The sequence below is a fragment of the Rutidosis leptorrhynchoides genome, chromosome 1, assembly GCF_046630445.1.
Source record: "Rutidosis leptorrhynchoides isolate AG116_Rl617_1_P2 chromosome 1, CSIRO_AGI_Rlap_v1, whole genome shotgun sequence".
NCBI classification, from domain to species: domain Eukaryota; kingdom Viridiplantae; phylum Streptophyta; class Magnoliopsida; order Asterales; family Asteraceae; genus Rutidosis; species Rutidosis leptorrhynchoides.
Window position 1 is genome coordinate 540195568 of NC_092333.1, and position 18079 is coordinate 540213646.

An 18079-nucleotide genomic window follows, 5' to 3' on the forward strand; every position below is an offset into this window, starting at 1 on the left:
TAAAGACACGTAATTCATAAGTTCATAAACAAGTCATGCATTCTGGTTGTACTAATATTATTTCCTGTCCTTGGTTATGTGGCAGATAATGATTGTAACCGTTAGCTAGGCAGCATGTTGTAACTTCGTCAAAAGGATGAGGGTTTCGTAACGCCCAACAGCCCTGTAACAATCTAAAAACCTTGTTTCTCACCCCAACTCCGAATCCATCACTTGTGGGAAGGTTTTATTTAAAAGTTGTAATCCGATGTTCTTTTTCTCACTTTGGTGAGAAACGAACATCACTAACCCGTAAGCATAACATGCTTCTTTATGTTGCATGTTAGAAGCTCTTTCTAAAGCACGAAGTCCTATGTTGGGATATGTTGAGTCAAAATAGGTTCTTAACCCGTAGCGTAAAATTGTACTTTGGTTCCCCGCATTTAACGCTTTAAAGATAACACGGCGTAACTTAAGGTCTCCCCAATGTGATATACCCCATCTTTCAAAAGAAAGCCTTTTATAAACTAAGGCATTCCTGGAACGTTCTTCAAATGTTCTACAAACTAATTTTACCGTAAATAATTGTGCCGACGAATTCTGACCGACTCTAGACAAGATTTCATCAATCATGTCCCCGGGTAGGTCTTCTAAAATTTTTGGTTGTCTATCATTAACATCCATTTTGTGTTTTTATACTGTAAAAATAGACGAGGGTTAGATTCATAAAAGATACTTAACAAACAATACGAGCAATTTTTACATATATCATAAAAGCACAAAAACACTATATTACATATATTACATCGCATGATTGCAACTCTTTATTCCGACTTACTTGTTTCTTCTTCTTCGGAATTGGTTTGTTTCGCTAATTTCCTAGGAATATGTGACGACCCGGAAAATTTCGACTAATTTTAAATCAAACTCTCGATACGATTGTCACAATAAGCAAAGTCGGTTAGGTTGAGTCTCAAAAATTTTGAACTGTTCATTTGACCTTCGACCATTTTCGACGATTCACGAACAACTGAGTGTAAATAAATGTGTGTGTGTATGTATATATATATATATATATATATATATATATATATATATATATATATATATATATATATATATATATATATATATATATATATATATATAATTTATAAATATTCAATATTCGATAAAAGATAATATATAATATATATATTACATACTTATTAAATATTACATCAAATTAATTTCAAATTTAAAATATAGTTGTTATACTTACTTTCATCATTACTATTAAAATTAGTATTAATATTAATATTGATATCAGTATTAGTAATATTATTATTTACAATATATATAGATATGAAAATTTGATATATATGATTTGTTATATTATTATTATTAATATTAATTAGTATTATTATTAATATTAATTAGTATTATTATTATTAATTATTAATATTATTTAATTTCAAGAACTATGACAAGTAACAGAAATCTTTCTATCCCTATCAACTTTATTTCTTCTACTGTTTTAAATTGATTCCTATCTCTTATTTTGTTATAAATCCAAATCAGTGGATCACTACAAACAAATTCTGGTTAATCTCCTTTTCTACTTTTTATTCTTTTTATTTTTATTCTTCCTGAATGTTAGCTTGTCGACTAATTTTGCACAGTTAAAACTTTAGATAGTTATTATATTACTATATATGTTTTGTTCCTTATACCTATCTCTTCTAGGTCTTATTATCAGAGAACCACACAATTCAAGATTCAACACAAACCTATCTTCTTCCTGCTCAGAACCTTATTGCTATATATGTCAATCAATAATAATATTATAATTATCATTATTATTAATTATTATTATTATGATTAATATAATTATTTGTATTATTTATTAGATGTTGAAATGATTGACAGATAACAAATTCTGTTTCGAGTCCCTATCTACCTTATTTCCTTTTATATTTTCCTGTTTCTTTTCTTTCCTAATTGATTCTCTTAGTCGACATCCTCAATCAACCGTTCCCCACAATATTATCACCCTATATTATATTTATCTACTTTCTATCATAATTAGAGATTCATTTTTCATCATTAGCATCCAACATAATCACAATAACCATCATGATCGATCTCCTCACAGTCATCCGATTGTTATTTGATCAAACATAACAAACAATCATCCACCATGTAAACCATCACACCTTTGTGAATCACCACCAAAATCATTGTATATGTTTCCTTTGATCGAACAAAAACAAATCAAGACACACCACCACCCATCGTTGACGACAAACCACAATCACCACCGGCACCATATCACCAACACCACCATGGAACCATGCTACTACTGCGTTCTCTTTTCGATTCAAACAGACCCAAAGCCATCGCCCTAATTAAAGTTGACTACTAATACAACTCATTACTACTTATATTTTCTAAATTCTATCACTGTCACCAACATATAGATTAGCTTGAAACCCACCCAAAAACATTCATGAAACTGTATTTCTCGTTGATTGTTCATAGTACACTACTGCTATTGTTATATTTTTGTTGTTGTTGAAACCATCTCTGAACACCACCACTCTAATCCATCATCAATCTTTTGATTTATTTTTCTGTTTACCTTCGAGAATCAAGCCACATGACCACCACAACTCACCCAACAACCACCACCTTTATCTTCATCAATAAACCATTTGAACAACCACAAAGGTCACCTATTATGTACTCGCTATAGACGTCTGTACTGTGTTGCAGCTTATTTGTTTTCCCTAGATCAAACGACACTCAAACGAAGCTAGAAGAATGCTGTAGCAGCGTATTCATTTTTTCTGATTAAAAGAACAATGGAAAGATAATGATGATATAAAATAATAATGAAGATAATGAGTGCTGCTAGTGAATTGTTGATGTGTAAAGGTTGTATAAAAAATAATAATAATCAAACACCGAAACCCTTTATTTTTTGTCTGTTGTGGCTGCCTTATTCTCGTATGAGCTGGACGAAATCACGAACACATACACATTGAATTAACGTGGGCCGTATATTTTTCTAGTATTCTTGGACCGTAATATTATAAGGATTTGACTAGGGACTTGTTTTGGTAATTGGGCTTCAATATATTTAAATGTTGGATTGTTGTTTTTCTGTTACCACTTGGGCCGATTGATGCATCTTGTTGTTGGGCCTGTATCTAGGCTGGTCGAGCAACTTGTTTTTGCTACCGCTTCAAACTTGTTTTTGGTTCCAGCTGAGGAAGACAATGAGATGATACAAGGATGTTGTTATAATTATGATTATGATTATAATTATGATGACAATGATGATAGAACATGATTAAGACGTGATGTTTTGATGATGATAATAAAACTTAGATAAGGATAATAATGGATGATTAGGATTACGAATGAGATTATTATGATGATTAGATAAAGATGATAATGGTTATACGATAATACGATGATGAAGTTAGAAAGGTGATATAGATATAGAATGAGGCGATATTGATGACTGAATGATGATAAGAATAGAATGATTATGATGCATGACCTTATAAGACAATGATATTATGATGTGATTGTGATAATGATGAAGCGATGAAGGCGATTATGATGAAATGATAATTAAGGTGACGGTTTATGAGTAAATAATGATGATGATATGTGTACGATGATAAAGGGTAAATGATTAGATTTTGATGGTGATACAGTTATGATAATGGCGATGAACGAAGTAATAATAATGATTATGATCATGAATACAATTATGATATTATTATGATGGAGAAGGGGTTTAGGTTGTTATCGGGTTAGCGGGATGTCGCGGGTTCAAACCCGGACTTGAGCATTTTTTAAGGGCTACTTCTTTGAGGTAGTTATTACTAATACACTTATTATTATTATTTCATTATTATTTTTTTATTGTTATTAATATTATTATTATTTATTATTGATTGTTATTAAGTAATTATTATTATTACCAATATTGAAAATAAGATTATTAGTATAATTAATATTATTACCATTATTATTATTATTATTATTAAAATATATCGTATTATTATTAATATGACTATTAAAATTTCTATTAGAATCATCATTTTTATTAAAAGTACCATTATTATTTAAAATATTATTTTTAGGAAAACTAACATTTTTTTCGTATCAATATTATCTTTTCATTAAAATTATTATTATTACTAACATTACTTTTATTATTAGTATTATTATCAAAACTATTAATAGCAGTATCATTACTAAATCTAATTACTTTTAGTATTATTATTATTATCATAAAAAGATACAAATTTTTATTATTGATATTATTTTAACAAATAAATAGCTATATAAGAATATATTTAAAACATATCGCATAATAAAATTTATATTTTCATAATAAATACTAATTATTTATCTAAGGTATATAAAATAAATATAATTAACATAGTTACCAATGAAACATACAAGTTGCTGAAATAACAATTAATAATAATATCTAAACTTGTTCGATTACAAGTATATGTTTTAATAAATATATGAATAATATAGGTTCGTGAATCCGAGACCAACCCTACACTTGTTCAATGACGTCATATGTATTTTTACTACAAAACACAGTATAGTGAGTTTCATTTGCTCCCTTTTTAAATGCTTTTACAAAATATATTTTTGGGACTGAGAATACATGCGCTGCTTTTATAAATGCTTTACGAAATAGACACAAGTGATCGAAACTACATTCTATGGTTGGATTATCGAACCGAATATGCCCCTTTTTAGCTTGGTAGCCTAAGAATTGGTGTTTATTATAATTGCCACCAATTGACGTGAATCCTAAAGATAGATCTATGGGCACTAACAAGCCCTAGTCAAAGAATTTGAACTGCTTTAGTACTTTGATTTATCATGTCCGATGTGAGTCCCGGAATGATGGGGATATTCTATATGCATCCTGTTAAGGTCGGTTACTAGGTGTTCACCATATGAATGAATTTTAATTCGCGAGTTACGCGTGACAATATATGAAATCTTGTGGTCTATTAAAATGATGGAAATGAATGTTTACGATAAACTAATGAACTCACCAACCTTTTGGTTGACACTTGAAAGCATGTTTATTCTCAGGTATTAAAGAAACCTTTCACTGTGCATTTGCTCATTCTAGAGATATTACTTGGAATCATTCATGACATATTTCAAAAGACGTTGCATTCGAGTCGTTGAGTTCATCAAGATTATTATTAAGTCAATTATAGCTGGATATATTATGAAATGGTATGCATGCTTTCAACTTTCGATGAAATGAAAGTTTGTCTTTTAAAAATGAATGCAATGTTTGTAAAATGTATCATATAGAGGTCAAGTACCTCGCGATGTAATCATATGTTATTGTATTCGTGCTTATGGATTAGGACGGGTCACTTCATGTGGTATCAGAGCGGTGGTCTTAGCGAACCAGGTCTTTCATTAGTGTGTCTAACTGATAATTGTTTAGATGCATTAGTAAGTCTGGATTTCGACCGTGTCTGCATGTCAAAAGTTTTGCTTATCATTTCGTGTCAAAAATCATCCACTTATCATCCTTAGGAAATTACCTGCTTATCATTCCTAGTCTAGACACATCTTACTGCATTGATTGCATGAATAGTGTATAGACAAAATTCATATCTTAGCGTATCTGATAATTCATATCCTAGGGTATCTGTTACTGTAGATTTTCCTGACATATGCCGTAAATTCCTTCGTAATCTACGAAATCTTTTGTTCTATATATAAATATTCTATGTAATTAGAATACCATCCGATAGCCGAAAATCATTTCATATTGAAAAATCATTTACTCAATCGTACGAAATGGAACTCGCCACTAGTTCAAGTTCTTCGGAATCCGACATCTAATCCAACATAGATGTTCACCTAAGCTCCGAAAGCAGCGTCACTAGAATGAATCAACCAATCAGCCATCCCCAATTCATCTGATGGGTTCGTAGTCGACTTAACCGATGGAGACGAGAAGAAGGCGATCCTTTCCACCCACCAACCTGCACTCTTGACGAAGAACCTAAAGCACTTACCGGCGAACCCATTCGAAACACCATTTTTACTCTCATTTCTAGAGTATCTCGCCACGATTATATTCTATCTAAAATTCTAAACCTTATGCATTCGCTCGTTCCGACCGACAATCATCCTGGAGTAATGGAAGAAGTCAACGAGCTTCGCGCTCGAGTAATAAATTTGGAGAATATGGTGCAAAATTTACCAGCTTCAGCAACATCATCGGCACCAACAGTACCATCAATAAACAGCACCAGTACCATTAACATTCCATGCCTCAACATCTCATTCTGTACCTCGAATATAATCATCGTTCTACGTATCATTCTACATCAATTATCTTCGTTCTTCATGGCGATTATGTAATCTCTAATGTTTTAGAGATTATGTATTCTAGTTCTGACGGTAAATCAAATGAGTTTAATATCATATTAACTCATTAAATCCATGATTACATCTGAAGAAAATATATATGTATATATGTTTTCATAATGATTGTAATTAAAAATTCTTTTGTACAAACTGTTAATGGTGAAAATATTTTAACGGGTAGGTAATACCCAAGGAATATTTAGATTTCACATTAATAAGTTTGATGTGTGCAGAGGTGTATACGAAATAGTTATATTTTTGTTACGAAATACTATAAAATACGATACAATTTTACACAAGTTATTTATTTATTTATAGAGTAGATATACCTAAACCTTGCTACAACACTTATAGGCAGTGTACCTAATCGTACAGTAGTTTAGTTTTTAGTAAGTCCGGTTCATTCCACAGGGAACTAGCCAAGTTTAACGCTATATTTTTAAAACTATATTTGTATAAATATATATATAAGTAGTATTATTATTATTATTATTATTATAAAAGGGGGTTTTTACCGTTTAATGACCGGTTTGTCGATTTTATGTCTTAAGTCGCAGTTAAAACCTAATGTAAAATATTAAAAATAAATTTAACTTTAATTTAAAGCGTAAAGTAAATGACGATAATAAAATTGCGATAATTAAAAGTGCGATAAATAAAATGACAGTAAATAAAAGTTGCGATAATTAAAAAGTACGATAATTAAAAGTGCGATAAATAAAATGACAGTAAATAAAAGTGCGATGAAATATGAAATAAAGGAATTATACTTATTTAAACTTCCGTAATCATGATGTTTGACGTGTTGATTTTAATTAATTGTTACCCGGGTTAATTGTCCTTTGTCCTGGTTTATTTGATACCTATCTGGTTTTTGTCCATAATAGTCTATCAGTCATAATTATAAAATGCTCTTCTAATTAACCTTATTCCCGAAGTCGAATATTCCAACTAATTAGGGATTCGAACTGTAACAAGGTTTTAATACTTTGTTAATAATTACACCAGGTTATCGATTGCGTGTAATCCAAGGTTTTAATAATTTGTTAATAATTACATCAATTATTCTTATATGTAATCCACCCCTGTTTTAATGAGATATGAATATTAATTTTCCCTCTTGATCAGAATGAATAATCAATTACCCAACCCGAATAATTAATTAAATGATCGTAAAAGATGTCGTATAAACGTCACTAAATAGAATATACATAATCATTTTAATAATTATTAGATTAACTAATTTGAAGATAGGTTCGACAGGTTCCAATGAGTTGTCATTCGATTAGACAATACCCCCTATCTATTAATAGTTAATAGTCCAATGTCCACAAGTGTCGGTCTTTTGTCCAAACCTTAATTATGGTACAAAATCTAATAACCCCGTCATAATATTTAGTCTAACATCGTGATTACTTCGGCTCAAATAAGCATAATATTAACTTAGTTACGAGACATTAATTTAAAAAGGAAGAACATAGCTTACAGTGGTGATTAATCGCGTAGCGTTACACGGACAGAGTTCCGACTTACAAAACCTTAAAACATTTCTTACAATAATCCAATAATTATTAATCTTAAATTAAAATTAAAATTAAAATATAAAATTAAAATATAAAATTAATATATATATATATATATATATATATATATATATATATATATATATATATATATCTGTGAGAGAGAGATTGATAAAGGATGGATATATTTCGTGCAGAATTCGTCGCTTTTTATAGCACTTGGCCAGATTCTGATGCCCATGCGATCGCATGGATTTTGTGCCTTCTGGCCATGCGATCGCATGGCCCTCTGATCCAGCTCACATGCTTTTGTTTTCTAGTTTGCCGACGGTTTTTAATATATAATATATATATATATATATATATATATATATATATATATATATATATATATATATATATATATATATATATATATATATATATAATTTTAAGAATTATTTATATATTATATTATATTTATGTGCATAGTTGACTTGTAATTTTAGCTCCGTTACGTCGCGCGTTAATAGTTGGTTCATGTCCCGGTTTCGGATTTTCGAACGTCCTTTCGTACGCAGAGATATCTTGTACTTTGCATTCCGCGACTCGTACTCTTGTCATTTTAGACGTTTCTTATCAATAAATGGAACCACTTGAATTATATCTTGTTCATTTGAGCTTTTTGGTCATTTGCATCTTCAAATCGTCGTTTTCTTCTTTTGTCTTCGCACTTATTTATTTAAACAAATATTACATAAAAATAGAACAATTGCAACTAAAAGCTTTACATATTTGAAGGATATTGTGCCTAAATATATGTTCATTTGAAGCACTGTCAAATATCCCCACACTTGAGCGTTGCTTGTCCTCAAGCAATACATAACTTAAAATAAAATCGCACTTCACTCGAATCACTTTTTTTTTATTCTCACACTTTATACATCAGTGATTTTGATACAGTGGTATAAACAATGATAGTAACAATGTGGTTTACAGTCCCACATGATTATGAAAATTTAGATCCTTTAAGGAAATTGGATCTTTATGAAAACATTTGATCTTTTGAAAATTCATTCTAGCTTTTACCCTAGATAAGTTTTCCGGAATAACCCTTCAAGGGTGTTTGCAGAATGTTTTTGTGGGTTGTGTGGGTTTCATATTTGAAAATTTTAGCTCTAAAACTTGTGGTTTTGTGTCACCCACTTGCTAATCCTTGTATTAGGAAAGCACAAGTCCAGTATACTTGCTCCGTATATTACTTTTCGATAAACTACCGTCCAGTTGTAAAGGAAAGCGTTGAACAAGCAACTGTTAAGGCAATGTCTAATGACATGCAGATGTTCATGGTCTAAAATGTGTCGGATGTAATTACTATCCTTTGTAGGAGCAATAGTAAAGATCACCCTATAATCTTTTGGTCTGGCACAAGGTCCTGTCTTCGACCATGCTATGGAACCACAGTTCTTATGGTTGACACCCGATTTGGTACAGGTGACCTAATGAATTCCGGTGAATTCTTAGGATTTTACGTTCAATGGTAATGAACGCATTGAAAATAGGTTTTCAGAAAACAAATCGGTTATAATTTGATCAAAATATTTTCTCGTTCAAGCTCGAGTTTAGATATCATCGAATTCCATGAGTTTGTAATTCTCAATCTTTAAAGTCAATCTCAAGGATTGAGTAAAATCAGGCTTAAAAGCTGATTTTTAATCTTTAAGGAGATTATCTTTTCTGGGGGTCTGATTCATTAGTCTTATCAAGCTAATTTGCACGGTGCCCTCCCCATTTTACGAGACAGATCCTCTCATAGTTAGGATAAGTCTGACCACTTGGCGACCATCTTTGATGCTGAGGTCTGTAGATTTCCTGCTGATTTTAGAGATGACTTTTCTAGATTTTTCGTCAACCTACAGCTGGTCTGGACGACAACTTCTTGACCTAAATTAAGAAGCGCGTGTCTTTTTCGGAAGACTTTACTTCCTTTTAATGATGGAATTGATTCATCGTGTAGATCCATCTTTCTTTCAAATATATTACAGTAAATCGGGTAAAACTGGTTAGTTTAGTCCAAAGCAAAAGTACCTGTAATAATCTTGTACAAACATATGTGATATGTGTTTTAAATAACTTGGTAAATTCTTCCCACACTTAGCTTTTATTTATTTTTTTCTTTGCCTTTTTATTCTCCTCTATTCCATTTTAAATGAATTCTAACGTTTTGGGTTATTTCTCCATTTATGTTCTCTCCGAGGTAACAATAATTTTGGTATTAACACCTAGTTTTATCGTTCATAAATATATATAAACATGATTTTGAATTCATTTAGTTGAAAATTTTTCAAATTTTCACAAAAATTGGCAATTAAACTAAGTGTAAACCCGAGAGAATTTATAACCCTTCCCCACACTTGAGATCATGCAATGCCCTCATTTGCAAGAAATCAGTAAAAATTTAAATTCATGAGGGTGATTAGTGTAGAAAAATGATTAAAAATACCGAGTTTGCAAACATATTATTTTATATCACATTTGATATTTTACGTCTTGTCGTTAAAATTAGTAGCTTTTGCTAAACTTAATGTCAGTCTTTGAAAGTGCGATGTTTTACCCTGTTTTGTACATAAGATAAACTACAAACATACATAATATTTTTATTTTTATTATTATTATTATTTTTTTTTTTTTTTAAAATCTTTATTTATTAAAACAATTTAAATGAATTTTTTTTTAAAATTTTGTTTCCTTTTACTTTAGGTAGTTTTGGTATGTTTACCTAGTCCCTCCCTCGACAAAATTTAAAATTTTTCGTTTTTAAAGCGATTGTTTTAAAAGCAAAGATTTTTGGGTTTTTTTAATTTTTTTGGTATACTTTAGATCAATAAAATTAAAAATAATGATAACAAAATTTTTCGCCCCGCCCTCGGTTAAAGCAATTTCGGTTCCATGACCTAGTCTTCAACTTACTATGAATTTTAGAAATCATTTTTTTTTAAATTAATGAAATAAATTAAATTTTGTTTTTAAATTCACACAAAACTTAAATTGAAAAAGCGTATTAATTTCATACAAAATCTACAAAACAAAAATTCAGAATGAGGGGAGAAAATTAGTTCTTTAGTGTCTGCTAGTGGAAAAGACCAATCGGATTCCATTCTCGGAACTACACGAGAACAGAACAACTAGCTCTAGACAGTATTTTCTTTTTAGAACATTTGAATCTCCCCACACTTAGGTAGCTGTGGTGTCGAAATTTTGAAAAACCTCATCGTCAATTTCTCTTGGACCATAATCAATTTGCATATCTGTGACTTTTGCTTTAAGCCATTGGTCGGATTCCTGTGTAATATCCACAAATTCAACTAGTTTCACCTTTTCTTTAGGTGATAGATTGGATACTAACCGGTTACATAACTTAAAGTTTCCCTTGGTTCTAGCATCGCGAATCCGTTTAATAAGTTTCTTCATTGAACTATTAATAATGGGGTCATTTAATTTCGTATCAACAACGGGGTTCTTTGTTATCAGGTCATCATTAGGTGTTACTTCATCTTCCCTACACTTAGGCGTTTTATTATTGTTAAGCACTATTGTTGAAGTTGGTAAAACAACATGGTTCTTACCAATCGTTTTTGTTGGTTCAACGGTTTTGGTTGGTGGAGATTTAGCCTTTCGACTGACAAAGGTGATTGATTTTTCATCATTACTAAGTGTTATTCTACCCTCTCTTACATCAAATAATGCCCCGGTGGACGCTAAGAATGGTCGACCTAAAATTAGAGGAATGTTTGGGTCCTCTTCTATGTCAATGACAATAAATTCACTAGAAAGGTTAAATTACCTACTTGAACAGGTAGGTTGTCAACATTTCCAACTGGGTACCTAATGGTTTGATCAAAGAGTCGAACACTCATTTTTGTTGGACTTAACTCACCTACTCCTAATCTCTTATATACTGAAAGAGGCATAACACTCACACTCGCACCTAAATCTGCTAGTGCATCATACATGACACAATCACTAAGTAGACAAGGAACAATAAATTCACCCGGATCACCCAACCTGGGTGGAGGTTTTGGTGGAACTGTCTTCACCGGGTTTATCTTTACGGTTTTTATTTCTTGCACTTTCTTATTCTTCTTCTTCTTCTTTCCAGAGGTATTACAAACTTTATTACCTATCACTTGCTCATACTCAACTCCTTTTCTTGGAAACGGGATGGATGGTCTGTAGGGTGCCACAACTGGCTTTACATACTCGAGTGGTGGTGGTGTTGTAACTTCTTCATTGTTACTCACATCTAAAACCTTCCCATCTTCTGATAATGGTTTTTTGGAATTTCTTGATACCATATTAACATTCTCATTCCGAGGATTTACTTCAGTATTACTTGGTAGCTTTCCTTGTTCCCTCTTACTCATTATGCTAGCAAGAGTACCTACATGTTTTTCTAGATTCAAAATGGAAGCTTGTTGAGTTCTTAATGACTGATCAAACCTCTTATTTGTTTAGGTTTGAGATGTAATAAATTGTGTTTGAGATTCCATTAGCTTTGCCATCATTTCTTCCAGATTTGGCTTTTTCTCTTCGATTTGTTGTGGTGGTTTATACAAGCTAGGTTTTTGTTGATTGAAAGTGTTGTTTTGAGTTGGTTGGTTATTCGGACCTTGTTGGTTATTGTATGGAAAATTTCGGTTATAATTCTGATTTTGATTGTAGATTGGTCTTGGCGGTTGATAATTATTTTGATAATTATTTCCAGGCCTTTGGTTTATATATGAAACATTCTCTCTTTGTTCCATTGTTTGTTCAATACTGAGCCAATCTTTTGTCAAATGTAGTCCTCCACACTACTCACAACTAATTCGTATTGAGTGAATATCTTTAGTCATCTTTTCCATTCGTCTCTCGACAGCATCTATCTTTGCGGAAATGGAATCGAAGTCATGGCTAGAATCAACTCTAGCCGCTTTAGATGATCTAACGATATCTTTTTCTTGATGCCACTCATGTGAGTGGGAAGCAGTGTTATCAATAATTTTGTAAGCTTCAGTTGCGGTTTTCTTCATAATGGAACCACCAGCTGCTATATCGATGTCTTTGCGTGTAGTGATGTCGCATCCTTGGTAGAATATTTGTACTATTTGATAAGTGTCTAAACCATGTTGAGGACATCCTCTCAATAACTTTCCAAATCTTGTCCACGTTTCATATAAAGTTTCATTTGGCTTCTGCGTGAACGTAACAATTTCTCCTTGAAGTCTCACGGCTTTAGATGCCGGAAAGAATTGTTTAAGAAAATTTTCAACTAAAACATCCCATGTATCAATCGCCCCTTCAAGTAACGATTCTAACCAATCTTTGGCTTCTCCCTTTAAAATCCAGGGAAATAACATGAGATATATCTGTTCATCCTCAACTTCTCGGATTTTAAATAGAGTACAGATTCTATTAAAGGTACGAAGATGTTCGTTTGGATCTTCCTTCGGTGCACTACTAAATTGGCATTGATTAGTTACCATGTGTAGGATTTGTCCTTTGATTTCATAATCTGGCGCATTAATGTCTGGTTGAGTAATTGCGTGACCTTGGCCAGTGCGTTTAGCTCTCATTTGGTCTTCTGTACTTAGAGGTTCCAGATTTTCCATTATTGAATCTGTTGAATCTGAATCATTAAGGGATTCTGATTTAATGGTTTATTCCTCGACAATCTCTGGATGAGTGATTTGTGGTTCAGGAGGAATGATTAATGGTTCATGATCTCTGAACTGTCCCTGAATATCCTCCGGGTTCTCAATTATGAAGTCGGGTTCAAAAAATGGATTATCGGAAATTTGAATTGGAGTACTTAGTCGACTAGATGACGATTCTAAAGAAAAATCAACGGCGACAATATTGGCTAGATGTCTTGATCGAGTTACAGGTGGTGAACGTATAAAAGGTGGTGAACGTTTTGCTCGGTGCATTCACTGAATATCCTATTAGTTATAAAAAAATAAAAATTATATAAGTTATCAAATTAATAGACTTTTCTGATTTTGCCCACGTTTCGAATAGCCAATAGATGCAGCAGGTAGCCAGGACCCTTTAAATCGGAAGCCCACAACTCTCCACTAACAAATCTAACTATTACTACGAACCAGAAAATTTTGGATGTCTATCAATTTAACTGCTTAAAACAATTTTTTCGTTTTGAAATTTTAGAGAAGAAATAGAAAATTCTATGTCCTAAAAACTAGAGCGTCGAGAAATAAGAAAGAAAAAGAGCGCGTCGAAAAACGTCGAAAAATAAAAGGTCGAAAAATAAGCGTCGAAAAACAAACAGTCGAAAAAAATAAGAAAATAAGTGTCGAAACTTAGTATTCTAAAAATTAAAAAATAAAAGTTGCGTCTAAAGGATTTAAAGCTTAAAAGGAATTCTATATCCAAAACGGCAATAACTTCAAAGGCACTAAAATATATAAACGGCGTCGCAAAATTCTAAAGCACCTAAATCTTAATCTAAAGAAAAAGCACTTAAGGGATTTTACAGCAAAGCCTAAAAATCTAGAAATATAAAAATTACTACGGCAAAATACTAAACTTAAAACTATATAGCGAACGATAAATATTATGAAATAAACGATAAAAATACAAATTATAACTAAAATGATAAAAATACAAATTTTATAAAAAAGTTATTTTTATATTTATATTATATAAAAATATTAAACTATATAATTAAAAATAATAATTACACTTAAAATTACTAATTATTATTAAAACTAAATACTAGCTAATTAATAATAAATAATTAAACCCTAATTAATAAATAATAATAAATATTAATAAACCCTACCGTCATAAATGCGTACCAGGTTTGTGACCTGTCAGGTCGACTCATGCGACCGCATGATTTTTTAGCGTTGGGGTCATGCGATCGCATGGCCCAGGAATTCTAGAACTGATTTGGGCTGGTACCAGTTTCGGCCCAAATTATATTTTTATTTGATTTTTGATTTTAATAAAGAAAATATTTATAGAATATTTATATAAAATATAATTAGCTTATATTTTAAAATCTTTAAAATAAAAGTACTTTTTAATTTAATAAATAAGTTTCTAAAATATATATATATATATATATATTATTTTTAACACTTATTATAAATACAATATATATATATATATATATATATATATATATATATATATATATTATTTTTAACACTTATTATAAATATAAAATATTTTTATGAAATAAGAAATAATATATTTTTACAAAAATATAGTTTTACTAAAATATAGCGTAAAGATATAGTGTTTCGCCGAGACCCTGGCAGCGGCGCCAAAAACTTGATGTGTGCAGAGGTGTATACGAAGTTATATTTTTGTTACGAAATACTATAAAATACGATACAATTTTACACAAGTTATTTATTTATTTATAGAGTGAATATACCTAAACCTTGCTAGAACACTTATAGGCAGTGTACCTAATCGAACAGTAGTGTAGTTTTTAGTAAGTCCGGTTTGTTCCACAGGGAACTAGCCAAGTTTAACGCTATATTTTTAAAACTATATTTGTATAAATATATATATATATATATATAAGTAGTATTATTATTATTATTATAAAAGGGGGTTTTTACCGTTTAATGACCGGTTTGTCGATTTTATGTCTTAAGTCGCAGTTAAAACCTAATGTAAAATATTAAAAATAAATTTAACTTTAATTTAAAGCATAAAGTAAATGACGATAATAAAATTGCGATAATTAAAAGTGCGATAAATAAAATGACAGTAAATAAAAGTTGCGATAATTAAAAAGTACGATAATTAAAAGTGCGATAAATAAAATGACAGTAAATAAAAGTGCGATGAAATATGAAATAAAGGAATTATGCTTATTTAAACTTCCGTAATCATGATGTTTGACGTGTTGATTTTAATTAATTGTTACCCGGGTTAATTGTCCTTTGTCCTGGTTTATTTGATACCTATCTGGTTTTTGTCCATAATAGTCCATCGGTCATAATTATAAAATGCTCTTCAAATTAACCTTATTCCCGAAGTCTAATATTCCAACTAATTAGGGATTCGAACTGTAACAAGGTTTTAATACTTTGTTAATAATTACACCAGGTTATCGACTGCGTGTAATCCAAGGTTTTAATACTTTGTTAACAATTACATTAATTATCCTTGTATGTAATCCACCCCTGTTTTAATGAGATATGAATATTAATTTACCCACTTGATCAGAATGAATAATCAATTACCCAACCCGAATAATTAATTAAATGATCGTAAAAGATGTCGTATAAACGTCACTAAATAGAATATACATAATCATTTTAATAATTATTAGATTAACTAATTTGAAGATAGGTTCGACAGGTTCCAATGAGTTGTCATTCGATTAGACAATACCCCTATCTATTAATAGTCAATAGTCCAATGTCCAAAAGTGTCGGTCTTTTGTCCAAACCTTAATTATGGTACAAAATCTAATAACCCCGTCATAATATTTAGTCTAACATCGTGATTACTTCGGCTCAAATAAGCATAATATTAACTTAGTTATGAGACATTAATTTAAAAAGCAAGAACATAGCTTACAGTGGTGATTAATTGCGTAGCGTTACACGGACAGAGTTCCGACTTACAAAACCTTAAAACATTTCTTACAATAACCCAATTATTATTAATCTTAAATTAAAATTAAAATTAAAATTAAAATTAAAATTAAAATTAAAATTAAAATATAAAATTAAAATATATATATATATATATATATATATATATATATATATATATATATATATATATATATATATATATATATATATATATATATATATATATCTGTGAGAGAGAGATTGATAAAGGATGGATATATTTCATGCAGAATTCGTCGCTTTTTATAGCACTTGGCCAGATTCTGATGCACGTGCGATCGCATGGATTTTGTGCCTTCTGGCCATGCGATCGCATGGCCCTCTGATCCAGCTCACATGCTTTTGTTTTCTAGTTTGCCGACGGTTTTTAATATAATATATATATATATATATATATATATATATATATATATATATATATATATATATATATATATATATATAAATTTTAAGAATTATTTATATATTATATTATATTTATGTGCATAGTTGACTTGTAATTTTAGCTCCGTTGCGTCGCGCGTTGATAGTTGGTTCATGTCCCGGTTCCGGATTTTCGAACGTCCTTTCGTACGCGGAGATATCTTGTATTTTGCATTCCGCGACTCGTACTCTTGTCATTTTTAGACGTTTCTTATCAATAAATAGAACCACTTGAATTATATCTTGTTCATTTGAGCTTTTTGGTCATTTGCGTCTTCAAATCGTCGTTTTCTTCTTTTGTCTTCGCACTTATTTATTAAAACAAATATTACATAAAAATAGAACAATTGCAACTAAAAGCTTTACATATTTGAAGGATATTGTGCCTAAATATATGTTCATTTTGAGCACTATCAAAGTTACACTGTACATTCTTCGAATCTGATTCAACAGTCATTTACTATCCTACTTACATCCACAGATATACGAATCCGTTCACCACAGAATAACCATTTTTATTCAATTTCATATTTAGATTTTGACCTATCAGAATCCAACAAGTGGCATAATGAAGAAAACATTGGATAAAAATAAAATTGTTAGAAACAAACAAATTAACTATGAAAAATTTTGTTAAGAAACCACGCTAACAAAATCCTATCTAACTGTTCCTAGCTAACTGTTAATTCCTTAACACATTTAATTATCGCAATTTATTTATCGCAATTTTATTTATCGTCATTTAATTTCTGTTATTTATTTTACACACTTTATTTATCGTCATTTAAATACTGTTATTTACGCATTTAAATATCGGGACACGTATACAAAGTTTTGACATATCATATCGACGTCATCTTTATATATTATTTGAAATAACCATAGACACTCTATATGCGGTAATGATCGAGTTAGCTATACAGGGTTGAGGTTGATTCTACAATAAAATATATACTTTGAGTTGTGATCGAGTCTAAGACATGTATACGGGTCACGATATGTATTAATTAATTCGAATATTATATATTAAACTGTATATGAATTATTGAATTACTAACTGTGGACTACCAATATTGGACAATTAAA

The 18079-nt window shown here is 30.5% G+C and overlaps 1 protein-coding gene across 1 annotated transcript in view; it reads left to right on the top strand.

Moving 5' to 3' along the window:
- The window catches only part of LOC139842894 (dimethylnonatriene synthase-like), an 87767-nt gene that overhangs the window by 17092 nt on the left and 52596 nt on the right, over positions 1-18079 (top strand). The window lies entirely within an intron of this gene.